Source organism: Plectrocnemia conspersa, unplaced genomic scaffold, assembly GCF_051122295.1.
Source record: "Plectrocnemia conspersa isolate PC_06_02 unplaced genomic scaffold, ASM5112229v1 ptg000013l, whole genome shotgun sequence".
NCBI lineage: Eukaryota > Metazoa > Arthropoda > Insecta > Trichoptera > Polycentropodidae > Plectrocnemia > Plectrocnemia conspersa.
In genome coordinates, this window is record NW_028277177.1 from 21,322,166 (window position 1) to 21,342,571 (window position 20,406).

Consider the following 20,406-nt stretch of genomic DNA (forward strand, 5'->3'; position numbering starts at 1 on the left):
TATATGACATCCACTTGTTGGCTTAAAAAAATATATAAACGTACGTGAGTTACAATTTCGATACAGATTGATTGAATGGATGTTGACTTTATTTGATTGATAAAGGTTTATCAGAGCTATTTTTGTACAAACCACTTTAAATAATATTGATAATTTGTAAAATATCATACATATTGAATGGTAAAGAAAATATTTCATAATTATGGATTTTGAAAGCAGAGAAAATTAATGCCATTTAAATGTATTTTACATGTTTTACTATTATTGTTTTTAATATATTTCACAGATAAATGTAGTTATTTTTACTAGTATTATGTTTATTAATCATAAATATTTGTTTGATAATAATATAAAAATAGTTATAGATAACTCTATTATAAAAATAGTTGATAATATAAAATATTTAGAAGTAATTGTGGACAAAAATATTTAAGGAGCATTGTAATTGCATAAAGTATGTAAAATATAAACACAAAAAAATAATTTACAAGAGATATTGCCTCATTTCAATTATTGTGCAACAATATCATATATATTTAATAAATTAAATAAAAAATATATTGCAAAAATTACAAAATAAGACAATGAGAGTAGTGTAGGGGGGCCTATTTATATTTATATATATTTTCATCTTAATTTTGTTATGGCCAAAACTTGACGGCACTATGTTGTGACAACTCTGGCGGGCTCGCAAGCCGGTGCGGGCCTGGCACACCGTCCGTTCACACATATAAATAATAACATGTAACTATAAGACATCAATAAAAATACTACTGCAGCGGCTCAATCTGTGTTTAATTCCCACCCGTCGGCAAAGTTTTTTTAAATAAAAGTAGATTTACTAGTTGTAAAAGTATGATTGATAGATTGGAATAGTTGAATTTTCAAGAAAAATTAATGTTTTAGTATTTATACATAATTTAGAAAGTAATATTTTACTACAATATTTTAATAAGTATATAATAAGAAATAAATATTTACATTTAAGAAATTTTTTAAATTGTTAGGTATAATATGTATTATATGTATGTTTAGTTAAAAAATAGGGTAAAAATTAGCTATATCAAATAAATAAATAAATAATTATTTTGCTATTTCGCCATAAAATTTAAATTTTATAATTTTATTACATTAAACTAATATAGTATGACATATTAATAGTAAAAATGTATATGTTACAGTGAATGTTTATTACCGATATTTTAGTGAAATCATTTTAGAATACATTTTCACTAGTAGTTCTACTAGTTAAAATACAATTTCTCTGACAGGTGCTTTTAATGCGAGTGAAAATATTGCATATGTTGCTTTAAACTTTTAACCCTTTGAGGAGTATCGCCGTACATGTACGGCGGTCGATATTTCACTGATTCAAGGTACCCCAGATAGCTACATATTTATATATAATATAGTTGTTTTATATTTACATATATAACTGAACAAAAAACAGCATTATTATATTTAAAAAAAAAGTACAACATAAATTAATATAACAAAAAGTATTTTACATTAATTTTATAAAAAAAATATTTAGGGCCTCTGTTTTGTTATAAAAAAATCCACAAAAGCCGAAAAATTTGTAATAAATATGTATAATAAATTTTAAAAATTCAATAATAGACAAGTGTTAAAATAAATTATTAAAACGTACCAATGTCAGAAAAGTAGTAAAATAAATTAAAACAATAAAACTAATAGAATCACTGATTTTTTTATTATTATTTACTATAAATGCAATATTAAATAATAATAAATAAATTACAAAAGAAATAATTATGAGAAAAAGCGTAAAATTAACTCACTCTTATGTGTGTAATAACAAATTAACAAATGTTTACAAATTTAGTTACTATTCAAAGGGTTAATTCACATTCTAAACGCCACTTGTTAAATCCTGTATTCCACCAGCGAATTTAATTTAAAAAACATAACATTCACGCAGTGAATAAATACAGTTTCACAGATATTGACCAATTGTTTGATACATTTTAACTGGCCCTATAGAGAGATTATATTTATACTAGTGAAAATATAACTTCACTGAAAAATACACATTTACTGTAACTGTTGCGAAACGTTTATTTTCTGTTCCAACATAACTCAATGAAAGTTTAAAAACTAACTAATTAGTTTTAGGTTTCAACGTATTCAGATATAATTTTACTAAAACTGATAGTAACATTAGATTCATACTTCTGAAAATATAACTTCTAACTAAGAAGGTAATAAAATTAATTGCAATTACAGAAAATTGGCTTTTGGATAATTTTATTTATAGTTATATCATATCCTTTAACATGTGCTAATAAACGATAATTTTCACTAAATTATTTTCACCTTCGCTAAGAATCAATAAAATAGTTTGAATATTGTTTTTAATGGCAATCAAAATTATTCAGCATCATAATAGGGTCGGTTGGGTTTTGTTGTAGTTATTCAGTTAGATACAATAAATTAAAAAATCAAAACATATATTTATTTGATTCATCTTCGTCCATTATATTGATTGTAAAAAATAATTTTACCGACTTTAACATTGATTGGTATTGCTTGTTTTTAAATCTATTCATTCTAGCTACTTGAATAATTTAATAACTCAAGACGAAAACATATAAACTGACATATTAATTGAAAATGAGTTGTAATATCTATTAAACTTTTATGTTGTCTTTAAAATTTAGACACTATTAGTAAAGAACGTACAAATAAAAAAATTATATTGGAGCCAAATAAATAATTTACAGTAAGAATAATGAATATGATTTAAATATATACTTTGACATGTATGATTACATTGAAATTATATTTATAAACATATATACAAAAAACATAATACAGCATTAGATTTAATGCGTCTCTAAAATGTGTTAGTCAATTTCTTACTAAAACATTATTAATACTCAAAAAATCATTTGATTATATATAAAAGTATTAATTAACCAATAAATTTATAAGTTTTTAACTAATAAATATTTAAATCTAATAGCGATCTACTTAAAAAAGGCAGATATATATTTAGTTTAGTTTAAGCCCATTATTATTTAACGGCAAAATTCATGCGTGATACACGTATTTAAGTGTTTCTTATAATTATTCTACTAACTACATCACAAAACTTTGTATTTACAAATGTTTAATGTAATAATTATTTATTTGTTTAAATAGTCATTATTAAATATGGTATTACTGTAATTTAATAAGATATAAATAAAGCATATATCTACATTTCTATAGTACGATAAACAAGAAAGAAAAATATATAATAATATATACAAAACTATAATAATAATATAGATATATAAAATTGAAAAGACCATAAATAAAATAGTAAATAAAGATTAAATATTGAAACATATGTTTATTTATTTATCTACATTATTAAAAAAATATCAGATATATATAATTTAGTTTTAATTGAATTTAATAATCTAAGGGTTGTTTGATTGTGTTTTGATAGTAGAAAAATCGATAATAAATTAGGTTTGAAAAATCTATAGTATTATTTAAAATAATTATTTATACTTTGAAAATTAGTTTTTAAATAACTATTTATAACTATAATAAAAAACATATATTTTATAGTCGAACGTGTTAAAACGAGTACACGTGCAGTTACACAATATACCCGTCGCTTGGAGCGCGGGTTAATTCGAACTCGAGCGTTTTCCGTTACGTTTTCCAGTTTACCTTTTCTAACGGCCCACAAACAATGTAGATATACTTTTTTTGAGCCACGAACCCCAAAGGTCCCCATGCAATATATAAAGTTTAAGCTAACAGCCTGTAGAAATAGATATTCCGTGTGTCGCAACATATGTACGTGTTTGTGACACGAGATACATTTGACGGGTCATATCGTTTTCTTTGCATATTTATGAGCCATTGTTAACCTGTTTTCGATAATGCTCTTCAAGCGCAACTTCAACCAATCACTATACAGGAGAACGCGGCTAACTGTCACGTCGGATCCAAATAAAGACAATGAAAAACAGGCGATAAACAGACTAAAGTACGAGAGGAAAAACGAGCCGTGTCAACCAGTTGACGTCCGCTTTACGTTTTTATGCGCACCGACCTAAGAATTATCAGTTCTGAGTGAGATAATAGTTCTCAATATTACCGTCTAAAAGTAAAATGTGTCTATAGTATTGAAAATAATAAAATCTCGTATTAAAGAACTTAAGAAAATAGTTTTTCATTTGAATAAATTATTTTTTGCGTATACTTGATAATTGAAATTTTCCTCAATTATTAATATATTAAAATAATAATATTTCTAAGATTTTATTTCAATCAAAACTAAAGGAAATCCGCTAAAAATCGTGTGTGAGTTCTGTCAGCACGTAATAAATTTTACAGTTATTTAAATGTTAAAATAACGCATATGCCTAATTATTTCCGTATTAATATCATGCATTATAATTGATCAATTTAATGAAATAAATATTATAATTAAAAATTTTGAGAATAGCCATTTTACATCTAACATTATGTATATATATATATATATTATTTAAAACAACATATTTTATTTACTTATTTATTTAATTATAATAATTTATATTCTTAAAGCAAATCAAAACATTTTAACTGAAATAAATTTCCCCTTTTCGTTTTGATAATTAGATTATATCTATCGATGGACAGGGCCACAGAGAGCAATGGGAAAACAATGATTCCGGGCCTCATGACAAGAATGACATTTTTTAACATCGTAATTTAATTTCTTGAATAAATAATAATAGGTAAAATCTAACCCTTTCTATGCTACAAATAAATATATAAATTAGCCATCGTTGCGACATATTTTCTGAAATCATATTATGACATTAAAAATTATTCAAAATATATTCATAATATTTACCTGATAATTAGTCGTGTTTTCTTTGAATAGGATTAAAATACAATATTTATAAGAAACATTTTTAGATGAGCTCAATCTCTTCCTTGATTATTTTATAGCATTATTTTTACGCCACAGATATTAAAAATGACTTAATCTTAATTACCTTTTCTTTCAATATATTTTCTAACTGATTTTTATTGTCTGTTTAATAGTAGCCCGAGTCTATGTTAGTGTTTGTGTCGACATACAAATTTCAATTTCATTCCCTAAAGTGACCATAGGGGAAGCTCGAGCGCGGGTCAAAGCGAATACAAAAAATCTAGGGTCATCCCGGGCCAGTTTGACCCGCAGGTAAAAATTCGCATTGTGACCGTCTGACCTTAATTAAGAACGGACGGTTCATCGGACTCCCTTTCGGTGGCCATTGTGTCCACGATTTTGGCGTCAGGTAGATTTTTGACACAATCAGAGCAGCCGCACTGACCCTGTTCCAGTTTATTTTTTACCTACAATGGTCAAAGGGGGATTTCGCCAAAAAAGGTTCGCGGATCGCTTAATAGCCGGAAGGACAAAGGATACACTTTCGGACATTGATAATTTGCATTCCGCAGCTCTAGTTTCGCCTGACTATCGCTATTTTCCCATACCGTGTCCGACCCATTTCTGACCGAAGTTTTGTTGCGAATTTGGTTCCCATGATTCATTGATTGTGCTTAAAACTTTTTGATGAATTGTCGTCCAGGAGGGACCTATATGGAAACTGACCGTTGTCTTTACCTGAGCGAAAAATCGAGTGTGAGAATTTTTAGCCGTAAATATATATAGGTGATCTACTTTTTCGGGTGCCCATCCTTTTTGTTTGTCATGCTATAATATATGCGATTTAAATCGACCAACTCATGTGGAGCTGTATGACCGTTAATTTAATTTCTTCGATGCTAACCGTCGGCCTTTGTTGACCGATGGTTAAAAGAGTACTTTAGAATGTAAACGAAACTCAAAGAAAACGAATTTTGTCAACATGTGTGTGCGTAAGTGTTTGACGTAATCCGCAGAAAGGACACTACTATAATACAATATATAGTTGACATTACAATATCTAAGTATAGTGATACCATCAGATAATCTACATATGATTGAACTTACATGTAAGTACATAATATGTACTAGATTCATAGATATTATATGATAAGAAAAACTATAATAGAATTTTGTTTTTACATATAATTCAATAAGTTTTCATACTAAATGTATATATAATATATATTGTAAAATAATACATATTTTTAATGAAAATAAATTGATTGTAAACTAATTTTCTTTTCTGTATACTTACATATTAAATAAAGAAAAGTTACACTGTGCCTTAACATTAAAAATCATAATTTAACACATTACCTAACAAATACCAAACTAGAAGACAGTGTATATTAAATTCAGGTTACTTTTAATTGCGCTTTAATTTTTTTCTATATTAAAAAAAAGTTTATTAATATTAAATGCGCCATTTTGCGTATAAATCTAATATTTTAAAATTGTAAATTATTATTTATTTAACAAATCTAAAACTATACTTATTAAATGCTCTTAAAGGGTTCTACGCTAATTTTTATAATGAACAGATGTACATATTTGCTAAAGTTATAGTTATAATTTATTTAATATATACTTTTAAGTGTGCCCCATTTCTGGTTAATATATATAAAAGTTGAGCTATTTTCAAATGAGCCAAAATGTTGATAAAAATATTTTTATCAATAGTTAAAATTATTATCTTATTAAAAAAAAATAATACATCATTAACAGTAGGAATTTTAAACTTTTTTTCTTATCTCTCACTAGTGGTATACTGATTAATACATAAAAGACCTTGGTTCAAATCTTATATGGACCTTAATATTTTTAATTTTCTATCGTATCCGGGAGTTAAAATTAGTGGTTTATATATAATTATAATTTTTATCGATCATCATAGATTAGATTTTCCTAGATTTTCCGAATCTTACTGATGAATATCCTAATGAATAATTAAAAATGTGATTTTTTCTTTACCATAAAAAGTGAAACTCCTCAGTTTTAATAAACGCCTATTAAAAGCCAGTGTATCTACTTCTACTTTTGTGTGATAGTAAACCATTTTTTTGTCTGCTCTCATTTCTTGAATATTTTTTAACTACTTCTGATGAAGTTGATATGTCTTAAGAAGACCCCTGAGTTTTCTTAACGGACTCCTAAGGAATCGGCGAACCTCTAGCTTAGAGGTTTTTAATTATAATTTTATCATATAATCAATTTAAAAAATATTTTACAATTTTTGTTTTAATAGATATAATATCACAGAGAATATTTATTTTCTTGATATATTAATATAAATTTAAAATAAATTTTAATTTATCTTATGAACAACCTTCTAACGTTTAAAATACACACATAAAGTCCCTCGTTCATGGCATATATTTTGTTGAAATATATCAGGTATATTTTATAAGAAACGAGTGGTCCGTGTGTAATTCTTGGATTAACACCAGGGGTTGTCCGACCCGACTCGCGCGGGGTCATTCTAACCCCTAATATATATTTTTAAAATTAATATATACTACAACTGGATTTTTTATATGGATATAATATTTTATTAAATAACGGTCGTTAAAGTAATTTAGCGCCGTTTTCTAAATATTTTCAGGTAATTACGAACGTACATGTGGAGATTAACAACCGTAAATCTTATGATAACAATTTATATAACACAAACCTGTGCTTCACGCACCGGAACGCCGTACCGGTTCATCGAACGAAAATCTTCCGTTTGTAAATATATTTTCTATGAAAAAAAATTAAAAAAGTAAATTATTGCGCATGCGTTGGGGAAGAATTAAAAATATAATAAATATCTAAAACGGTACCCAAGTGACCTGAGGTCATCACGGTCTCGAAATAATTTCATACCCTATTCTATCGCTTGTGTTTAACCCTTTTCGGACCTTTAACGGCGCACAATGGTAGCGCCGGGGGTATTCTACACCCTTGTGGAAATTACTCAGGTAGTGTTTCTTTGACCTCACATTATATATTACAAGACATAATAAAAATGACGGTTTCTTATACCAAACAAATATGTGTGTGTTTAATTATAATAAATTTACAAAAAAATATAATATTTATTCGTAAATGATTTATAATTATAACAAAAAAATATTAATTTGTAAATGTATGTGTGTCGTTATAATGGCGACCCATATCCTAATTCAATTTGCATTTTATATTGTGTGTGCATAATAATAATAATAAAAAGGCAAAGTCCACTTCCTTCGAGTCCTCGTCGTTTGTTTTTTCAGGTAGAAGGAAAAGAACGTTGGAGACCTCGAGTGACCTCGACGCAATGAAACTGGAGTACGAAAAATGCATATGTAACGTCGTTTTGGACCTTCAAGTTATACGTTTACCTGGCGGTCGTTACAGTTTCTATTTCCCATGTGTCGAAAATTCGATCAACGGTCACTGAAGAAGAGACAAAGGATTTGAAGGACACGAAATAACCTAGTTGTTTTCAATAGTTTTTTTAACGATCGTGACCAATTATATTATACAAGGATTTTATAAGCTTAATATATTTTACACTGTAATAGTATATATTTTTTCAATGAATATATAAAAATATATATTTATATATATTAAAATCCAAATAAAACTTACTGTTATATAAATAAATTAATTAAATATATCTTTATCTTATTTATAAATATATGTAGAGACATTATTACTTTGTTAAATTAAAATGCTTAACCGGAAAAAATTAAGTCAAACATATAAATAAAATTTATTTACAGATTCTCAAGTTTTTTAAATGTTTGCTACATATTTAATGTTTCTATAAATTCTTACTTTGTAAATATTATAATATTTATAATTTATTTGTATTATATATCATTACAATTTACTTAAGCTTTTTACTTTTATAACCAAATTAATTTAACCAAACGTTCTTAAAGCAGATATTTGTACAATATATTTTGCCAATAAAAATTATTTTAATTTTACATTTAGTTATATTAAATAAATTGAAAGCATATTATTGCTTTATTTATATTTCCTTCGGTTTAACATAAATGCATTTATTGTGACTTTCTATTATATTTTCAATATATATTTTTACTAAAATTACATATAAGTAGATAGATAATCGTCATTGAATTATATGTATTTTAAAATCTGATATAAATAATATATATAATGAAAAATACAGAACGCTAATCGTAAGTGATGGGGAACATTCAGATAAATTTATGTTGCCATGAAAAGTGTTTTACAAGCGATTTCATACGTTTACGTGCAAAATAAATTACAAACGATATCGTAAGCGTATAAATGCTATTTGAAACTGTTACCAATAAAATAATATAACTTATTGATATTTTTATACACATGCTACGCTGCTCACAGACCTAAGATTATTATCAAATATTACTTAGAATTGAACAATTAATTCGCGAGAAGCTAAATCAGCATGCTCTCAATATTCTAAATTTGCTATTTCTGTTGATTATTGCTATTCAAGAATCAATTAAGCAACCTCGGCGCCGGATCATCTGGGTCAGACATAAACAATGGACTGTGTATATTAGCACACGTAATAGTCATGCTCTTGGATTGTTGTCACTTCTCGGAATTATTATTCGAGAATTTCACGGACAAAAAAGTGAAAAAATGCATATGTTAAACACGTGAAAACGCCGCGATAATTAATCAATTATGCGAGAGTGAAGGTGGCAGCGCGACGAGAAGAAAGCGTGAAGATTCCGGCGGCTGTAGAGGTGAAGGTAAATCACTGGAGTCGGTACTGCCATTGACGATGAATGCATATGCTAAAAAAAGTAGATAATTTGTTACTTCCTATATATTTTAAGCCTTTAAAAATATATTTTGTCGTAAGGTGTCAACCGTGTTTTATGTATCTCCCTTAAAAATATCCCGAGTAAACGTAGCGCACTAAGTCCATTTACTCCCCATTTCCTTTCATAGTCCATCTTCTTTCTCGGAGCAGGGAGACTAATCGTAACCGAGAGCCCAGCTACAGCCGTCAATCGTGACGGCATAGGTCGAGAGCGGAGGTGGAGCAGTTCAAACTATGCGAAGCCTCAGGATGTTAAAGCTAAGGGCCTATGCTAGACCATAGGTAGCGTGTGGAAAAATAAGAAGTATCTTTACTTTCTATTTTTATAAATATTGCACTTTTTTGCACCAATGAGAAAAAAGAAGTGCAAAAAATGATTATCTAAAAATGAAATATATGAACCATCTTTCACTTTTATGAAAGGTTCATTGTATCTGCTGCATCTATCGAAGGCATTGAACCTAGAAATGTGTGCAGTTCGCAACGCAACTATTACTCCACCGGGAATTTTTTCACTCATGATTGTTATTACTCGCACACGCAACCGCCATGGATTCTTAGCATCGAAATCGATCACAGTATCATCGCCGGCGTGTGGTGTAATGATCGATCGAAATCGAAAGTGTTTTTTCTTGCGCCTCTGCGCTAATAACCAGTGCCCATTGTATTATCATCGTCTATGTTTATTGCATTATCGTTCACCGCTCGAGTTTTCTCTCATTTTCCGGTCGATGGAGTGAAAACTTACGTATAATGTACGATGATATCCACACTGTGTATTTATTATATTTATATGATTCATATATCGTTTAGCAATATGTGTTATGAAAATGTAATATTATATACATATAAATAAATATATATATATATATATATATATATATATATATATATATATACACCCATACCTCGCTTTACGGCCTAGATACGTTCCACGAAACTTGGCCGCTAAGCGAAAAGCCGTATAACGAATCAATTATTCTAATACAAATTCATACAAATTCAATATGATCGGTTCCATATTTGTTAAAAATGTAACATGGTTTATCATTTAAAATGAATTTTATCTTTTTATTTCATTTAAATCAAAAATACATACATAACAATTACATACATTTGTACATAAAATAATAACAGACTTCAAAAACCAACAATAATCCATAAACAAAAATGAAACAACTTCATGTTACATAAAATATGTGTATGAATACATACATAATTTTTTTTAAAATGGCTTTAATCTGAAGACGATAAAGAAATGGTAACCTTCAGATCACTGTCGTTCTCATTTTTCGCTGGTAAGGATGGGCCTGGCTTGAAAAAATTGCCCAACGATGTTTGTCTTGCATTTTTGTCTCTTTCGTTCTTCAGTGATTAATAACAGCTAATGGCTGAGTTAATTCCTCGAGAAACTTTAGCACTATGTTTGACGTCAAGATCGTTTTCAAGGAAGATGTGTATTCCTTGTTCGAAATAGGAAAAAGCTTTTGACAATTTTTTTGATGTTAGCTGTTTGAATACAACAGGCTCTGTCTCTTCATCAAATGCCGGTTCTGCTTGCAATTGAATGAGTTCCTTATATGAAAGGGGTTCCCTATCAGCTTCAAGTAGATCAAGCACATCACGTTCGTTCAAACCTTCAAAGCCGAGATCATGTGCTAGATCCAAAATGTTTTGCCTAATTTCAGGAAGGCAATTAACTTCTGCATCTGTACTTTTTACACATTCTGGCCATATTTTTTTCCAAACATGGTTCATTGTTGTTAATTTTAATTCCTTCCATGATTCACTGATGCTGTCAACAGCATCCTTGATGTTATAGTTTTTCCAAAATGTTTTAATTGAAGATTTACCATCGGTTTCCCTTATAAGTTGTCGGAAAGTTCGGCGTAGGTAATATGCCTTAAAAGTGGCTATTGCACCCTGATCCATTGGTTGGATCAGAGCTGTTGTATTTTTCGGAAGGTACTCAATCATGACATCTTCAGATAGTTCGGATAAATTAGTAGGATGCCCTGGTGCATTATCCAAAATTAGCCAAGTCTTGTTGCTTAAGTTATTGTCTCGCAAATATTTTTTCACTTCTGTGCAAAAGTGATTTTTGAACCAATCCTCTAAAGTAGCTTTAGTCATCCAAGCTTTCTTGTTGGATCTCCATATGAGGGGTAATTGATTTTTATTTAGTCCTTTAAGAGGCCTTGGATTTTCGGACAAATATATTAAAAGTGGTTTTAGCTTAAAATCACCCGCGGCATTTGCACCAAGTAGCAAAGTTAATCGTTCTTTACACACCTTATAACCAGGCGCAGATTTTTCGGTTTTTGAAATGTACGTGCAATCAGGCATTCGCTTTCAATAAAGCCCTGTTTCGTCTACGTTAAACACTTGTTCAGGTTTATGACCCCTTTTTCAAAAATTCCCTTTAAAATTTTGGGATATTCCTTAGATGCGGCCTCATCGGCGCTAGCTGCTTCACCTTTCATTTTAAAATTATTGAAATTAAATCTATTTTTAAATTTTTTTTAAAAATCGACATCGAAAAAAAGTTTTTTTGCCGTTATAGCGAAACATTTTAGGCCGTATATCGAAAACGTGCCTTAATTGAAGAGGGCCGTTATAGCGAAAGGCCGTATAAAGAGCGGCCGTATATCGAGGTATGGGTGTATATGGTTAATATTTCTAGGAGTCGGATTACTCCGCGAAAACGCATTCAACCACACATTTATATATATATATATATATATATATATATATATATATATATATATATATATATATATATATATATATATATATATATATATATATATATATATATATATATATATATATATATATATATATATATATATATATATATTAAACAAATCAAATATAGGAAGGTCGCTAATATTGTGACAAAATTTAATCTATGAGATTATTACTCATATTGCCATTTTCGATATTTGTGGGCGAAAAATCTTCCGCTCCAGTTCCGCTTTTATCTTTTATAGATAAACATTTAAGTGTGTGTAATTTTGTGAATTGGTAAATATTTAATTTTATGATTATTTTATAATAATATCTTCATTGCCAAGATTAATAAAAATATGGATTATTATTTTTAAATAAATAAATGAATAATAAATTTCAAAAAACTATATTCAAAATGTGATAATATTAAAGCAGAATCGTATTTATTTAATATATATTTTTAATGTAGCTAAAGTTTAAAATTAAATAATCAAAGGTATTTGGAGCACAGGGGTAATCAATAGTATAAAAATATATTAAATTAACCATATATCATATATTTAATGTGAAACAAATCTTTAATTATTGTTTTTTAGCTTTATTAAATTGTTTTTAATGTTTGCATATTATTGGCATGTAAACATATAATTTTATATTATTATATATATATGTATATTTATATATAATATATAAATAGCATTCCATCAAAAATGTAAAATTTTAAGCAATGTTATAAAGTATTCAAGACTTGATTAATACTTAATAAGTTTATTTATATCTGACAAAAATAATTAAATAAATCTATTTAATATATGTTGTATTGTAGATTAAAAGTGTGGCTGGAATAACTGTGGTTAAATAAGAAAAATACAATTTAACATACTACATGTATCAACTTACCACAAGACAAAATGTTATCCTAATAGTTACTAAGTATTTTTTTAAACCACAAGAACATCTAAAATTCGCAACAACATGCGCGGAACGTCATCATATTTTTCAAAAAGATATTATTTATAAACCAGATTATGAGAAGAATTCACACAACAGTCAACGCATTTAAAAGTAAACTCTTAATGATATATTTATTTATTTAAATTAAATTAAGATATCGTGACATCGTAATTGATTAGTTTGCTATAGCAAAAAAAAAATCTATAGATAATTTATTTTTATTTCTTATATAATTTTTTCACTTATTAAAATTATTTATGTATTTTTTGGTAAGTTGATTTTTGTACAATAATATATTTTAAAATATTTATTTTTTATTTTTTACATACTATTATGACGAATTGGGAAAACTGTATGTTATATTAGCCACTCTTGTTATTTTTAATATGAACATGTAAATAAACAAATGAATATAATTTATTAATGTTATTTATATAACTATTTTCTCCCTTAATAATATTTGCTATATTATTATATTATTTTCAATTGCTACGGCGGCGGCACAATTTTATTGCTCTTGACGTGGATTTTTGACTTCTGAGAGTGGATAATTATTTTTTGCGCTCCCTTATTGGTAAAAATTAGCTTTAGTTACGATTCATTCGATTCTCACTATTTGTAAGTTATATTATATAAAAAACGCTAGGTTACCGAGCAATTCTACTGCGGCGACACGATTTTATTGCTTTTGACGTGGACTAAACAAAAACCCCCTTGAATTCGTGTAGAAAAATTTATGTCACTTAATTAAATGGAAATATTAAAAAAAACTTAAGAGGCATACATCGTTACCTATGTATCGGAGACGTCGCCAGTGCTGTGTGAGTGAGGCTTCAACAGCACGTCAATATCGAGGCAGCAAACTCCTCAATATGGACAACTTGAAAAGACGGCTAAAGAAGACTAAGCCCTTTGAACTGGTCTAGTTATCATTGCTGAAACTCATTTACTATTAGTGATTGTGTAGTGTAGAACAGAAAACTTTTGGACGCTAATGGATGAACATAGTATTTAAAAACATTAAAACAGATTGTTGATGATAAACATTATTAAAAATTAAAGTTATATGAAAAAGTATACCATGAAAACCTTCACGTTTTGTATTAAAAAAACTGATTTCTTTCTTAAAAAGTCACGACATATTCGAAATATTTATGATTACAATTTAACCATAACTCGATTATGGGCATAAATCTAGCATTAAACACGTAGCGTGTCGAAAACTCTAAATCTCGCACCGTTACTATGTAAGTCAGCCACATTTTTCACAGTCCGCTGACGCTGACACTTTCGATTGTTTCATGTTAATCATTAAAACTGTACTCGTCGTACAAATTCTCGTATGAAATATAATAATAATAAAAAAAACGAGAGACCAGCAACATCAACTTTCATCATACACACACATATACACACGAGAACAATAAATAATTTGTCAAAGAGAAGAAAAAACACAGCACACCTCATAAACAAGAGCGCAAAGGAGACGTTGTTTGACCCCACGCTGACCAATGGGTGTTGTCGGAGCGGAGAAAGGGGTCAAGTTTGCCCTACGGTCATTTGCGACCCTCGACTGTGCATAAATCTCTAAGTGACCCTTGGGGATACACAATGGAGCTGCTCTACACGCGATTATCCGGGATTGGCTGTATTTTTCTGGACCGTAAAATAAGACCTGGACCCCTGGAGAAAAAATCACAATGGAGCATATTATTTTATTCAATTAATTTTTGTTGTGAAATTAAATATTATAAATAAATTACTGATTTATAAATGTAAAATGACATGCGTTTCCGTATGCTTTATCTGTAGGTACTTAATAAAAATACTAACCTAGCACTATAATTCACTATGAATTGTGTCAAATGCTTATTGGATTGTCCGAAGTACGATGTTATATCAGGATTTGAAAATATATACTATTACCATAAAAAAACATTGGAAAAGGGTTAAATCTAATAAGCGTTAATGAAAAAGTAATACCAGGAAACATATGATAAATATTTAATAGGAAAATATCATTTACATTAATAAACAATTAGTTATTATTAAAAATATGTAAAAAAATATTTATTATACAAATTTATTACGACAATATGTGGTTTGTCATTACCATCCACTAAAATTAGTTTAGTAGTTATTAAGCCATTATCTTGGAAATATTAAATATAGAAACTGTTAAGAAGATATGTTAAACCTCTTGCTTCGCAAAATATATTACATAATAAAAAAATCCAAGGATAAGTTAGAATATTTTAGAGATACTATGGTTCTTAATCAAAATATCTGCAAACTAATTAATGTATCCAGCTATCTTTATACTCAAAAATACTCTTACATATGATCTGAAGTAACTCACTATCAATGATAATTACTCTTATTTCTAAACTCTCAAACGCTCTATTATCGACGTTTCTTTTTAGTCACATTCCAAAACATATCCTTGGCTTATCGATACCTCCAGCTGAGCAGATATTTTGTACCAAATTCTTCATTCCAAACACACCTGAATACCAAATATCTGGAAGCGTGTTACCGTTCAACCTATCTAATTGACAACACTATCAAATTGTTACTCATTGAGAAAACAGACACGTTCTTACGACTCGAGCGACCTCCGTTTGGAGAAAAATAGGGTCACGATAGGATCGAAATATGGTCAGATACATTTTTTTTGTGTCGCTTATCTGCCATATATTCAAGAAGCATCATCTCGCATGGATCGCGACGGAAATGATGTAACCTTATATGGCACGGATAAAGTCACAATGTCCTTTGTCTCAAGACCACAAGAGGATTGTGAAAAAAAATGCGTACTATATACACTTACTCACAAAATACTTATAGACGTACATACGCCAAGATAAACTCATCCTGTTATGACATAATCGTACGTTGAAGTATCACAATTTCAGTTTAAAATCTACGTTATCGATTCGCAAATGCACCAACGCCTGTTTACATTTTCGAATGTAAACAAAACTGATAAGATTTGCTATCGTAGTATTATATGGTATTACTTGAAGAAGTCTTTTTGGAAATATACTCTTTAGATCTAAAAACAAATTAATTAAAATAACGGAATTGAATTAATTCCGGTGAAGCTGTATAATTTTTCAATAAAACTGAAGCAAATTTATATTATTAAATCGGTGTTTCTCAAGCACTGAATATTATTGCAGCGTGCAAGGTCGTAAAATATATAGTGGGTGGCAAAAAGCAACACATAAAAATAAAGTTAGCATAACTGAATAATAATATATTAATATTAAAATATTGTAAATTATATAATAAATTACATTCAGATAATTTATAATTATAATGTTTTAAATATTGAAATAATTATAATCAATTGAAGGCGAATTTTTGGAATGTTGTTATTGATAAGATAGTTTAATTAGAGGAAGTAATTAAAATGTTAAATATCAGATTATTAGATTAGATTTTAAATATCTAGATTTATAAGTACAAATATATTTATTATATACAAATTACACTTAAAAACATATATGAAAGCATCAAATGATATTTTATTTTAGCTATTTACCAAATTGCTGTAGTTACTTATCTAATATATTGGAAATATATTGAGCAAATATTAAAATAAAATTTGCAAACATTCAGGAATTGTAATTTAGAAAAACAAGTATTACTGGTGTTACTCCATAACGAGCAAATAATTGCTTATAGATTAAATCTTTTTTTTTTATAGTTAGCGCACCCTTTCAATTAAATATCGGTCTAAGGTACGCAATGGCGGCAAGCTATTTAGAGCGATGTTCCAAAATATAATTAATAAATTTAAGTTTGTGGTCCGGGTGTTTAACATATGTTTTCCACTTAATGTATGAGGTATTTTAATAATCAATCAATCGACTAAGAGCTCTGATTGTTGTTTTTTATTAACTAGATATGTACATTTAATATGGTTTTCTTACACAGAACTGATAAGAAAATGATTATAGCATTTAATTTATTTTTCGACTTTTTGCATATGTCTGTATATGAAATTACGTACAACTTTAAATGTATTTTTTGGATTTTAAAATCCTTTATTTATCTACAATTCTCTACACGTAGTTAACATTTTTATTAAACATGTACATCATAGATATTGATTATAAACATCTTAGCTGTTCTTTTCCAATATCAGATTTTTCAAAGTCAGTTAAGGCAGTGTCTTGTTTAGTCAAATATAATCTATTGTATTCTGTATTTTAAGTTATATGTATAACTATTATAAAAATATATCTAAAGACTGATTAGTTTTAGTATAGATAACAATAACTGTACTAAACAGGTAAGACGCATATCGTTCGATTATTTCACTGTCATGTCATAAACAAGCGGATCCCGGATTCTCGATCACCGTCACTATATTAGTCATTGTAGCCATTCTTTTTCGGTTTATCGTTTTTTACTCGAATTACACAACGCAATTTCTATCGCGCTCGGCCACCGTCCAGCTTCATGGCGGAGAAAGAGAAATGGCAAGCGACTGACTGACATTCCTGACCATCGTCTGATGAATATGCAATGGCCGACGCGGCGCTAATGTGATTTAACTCTTTCGCATTGTTCTCGGCTACCTTTCAGCGATACGATTCGCGTTCAACATCTCAGAATCATCTGCACGACACGCATTGTTCTCTAGCTTGATCGAAAAAAACAAACATTTTTTATAGTAGTTGAATTAGCCTTTTTGCCCCTGAATAACTAATGCTTATGCCATGATCATAAAAAAGTCTAAAAATAACAATAAAAATAATGCATCCCGGATGGGAAGAGGTCACCGGTTCGTATCCTTCCAAACGCCGATATGCCGTAGTGCAGTATATACTATTTGGACAGCGCGGCGTCGCAATACGATAGGAGCGACAGGGGTAGTAAATCGTTGGATGTGAATCTGGCTTAAAATTCTCAAAACTCCTACCCAAATATTTTATATTTGCTATTGCGACACAAGCTAAGAAAACGATACTTACGGTCAACAATCGTGACCTAATCTTAAAGATCAAACTAAGTCAGATATGTATTGTTTTCATGTTTGTAGTATTAATGCCACTTTCGTGTAACGCCTTCGTGTACACGGTACGATAGATAATTTTAAGACTCTTGCCATATGATCATACACGAGCTAGTTTTATGCATCATAATTCCATAATTGTTTTTTTATGTTATTTAGTATTATTAGTAGAAAAACTTTATAAACAACACGTAAATCATTACGGGAGAGTTAAAGGAGAGTTAAAAAAACAAAACACACCTACTTGTAAATTATTAATAAATTATTTTCGACAAAAAACAGTTGTTCTGGGGTGCTTAAAAGCTACAAAATATGAGCTAATTTTACTTATATTTAAAACTGCATTATATTTTATTACTTTTCTTATATGTTTAAATAGATAATAATTTTTCATTCATTAAAAAGGGATTGTACTGAAATTTAATGTTATATTTTTGATGCTAACATAGCATATTATAATATTTTTCTTGCTACTCTTTGCGTAAAAAATCAAGGACTAGAACAACTTGAATGTGTTGTTTCTATGAATCATTCCTTCTTCGTAATAAATCAATAATACACAACAAAAAACTATGGCCCATAAGATATACATGTTTGTTTTCTTCTGACAGTCTATGTTTCGGAAATAATTGCTGTTTCAAATTTTAACATACGTTGATTGTTAGCAATGATTCGAAAACATTTTATCTCGGCCCTTTTTTAAAGTTAGCAATATTTTTACCGAGGAGTAAATTTATTAGGATTCAATAATGTACGGATTCCTTTGTCGCTATATAAAATACATACTTTTAATATTTATATAATTATATAATTTTTAATTCTAAAGTGTATTACTTTGATATTGGAAATTACAAATAACTGTTTTTGCAGTTTGCTTAGTGTAGTTACTGTTTCTTTCAAAATGTCAAACTGCTTATATTGAAATTATATTTGGAATTACGATACTATATTATTCTATTAATGAATAAATTTTGTATTCTTTACATAGCTTTTTCTTTGGGGGGGGGGGGGGCTTTATTCTTGCGTAGGATCCCGCACTCGCTATAACCGGCCCTGTGTCTATCAGTATCATTTTACTTATGTTCAAGGCCGGCTGGAGGTTTTGAGACTTGAAAATAATGCACGAAAATGATTTTAATAATTATTTAATCAAATATTTATATATTTAATATCATAAAACATACATTTTTTTGTGTTTCTAGTTATATTTTTAACATCATAAAATATTTAAAATCTACGGAATTCAAACCTTACGGCAGTATGCGTGGGGCCACAGAAAAATCCCGACGTCTGCGCCGGCCCTGGTTGAGTTTATGTTTTATTTTGAATTTCCGTTGAAACATTACAGGCGTGAGCTCAGGTAGAACGAAATAAATATTTATAATTATTATTTTATTAAGAGGACAATTCACATGAGCAATATATGAAACGTATTGTTTGTGCATTACAATGATAAAACATGAGCATTAAATAAATATATCTATGTTCAATAAAACAAATTAGATTGAGCAACATTGTGTTTGTAGTGTGGTCAATACTTGAATGGATGACCGCTTCGTGTTATTAGTTAACTATAACAAGTTTTTCATCTAACTGTTGGACAGATTAGGTGCAAGTGAGTTTTGGTCAGAACAGTGAACGCTCCATAAATAATTCTGCAACGAATATACATCATATACAACGGGACCCGTTGTAATATAAATTTTTTGATTCTAAAAAAATGCATTCGGAATTCTATTTTTTGTTTAAATCAAGGTTTAGTCAATCTAAATAAAATGAAATTAAGTGATAAATATTGAATAGTTTTTAGGATAAATAAAAAAATGATTTAATCATTTCTGTTGTTTACTTTATTAGATACATTTTAAATGTCCGAAATAGAGCTTAGATGTTAAAAATGATATATCAAAATAGTTAATTGTGAAAAAAAAACTTGAGAAAAATCGACGTGATTTT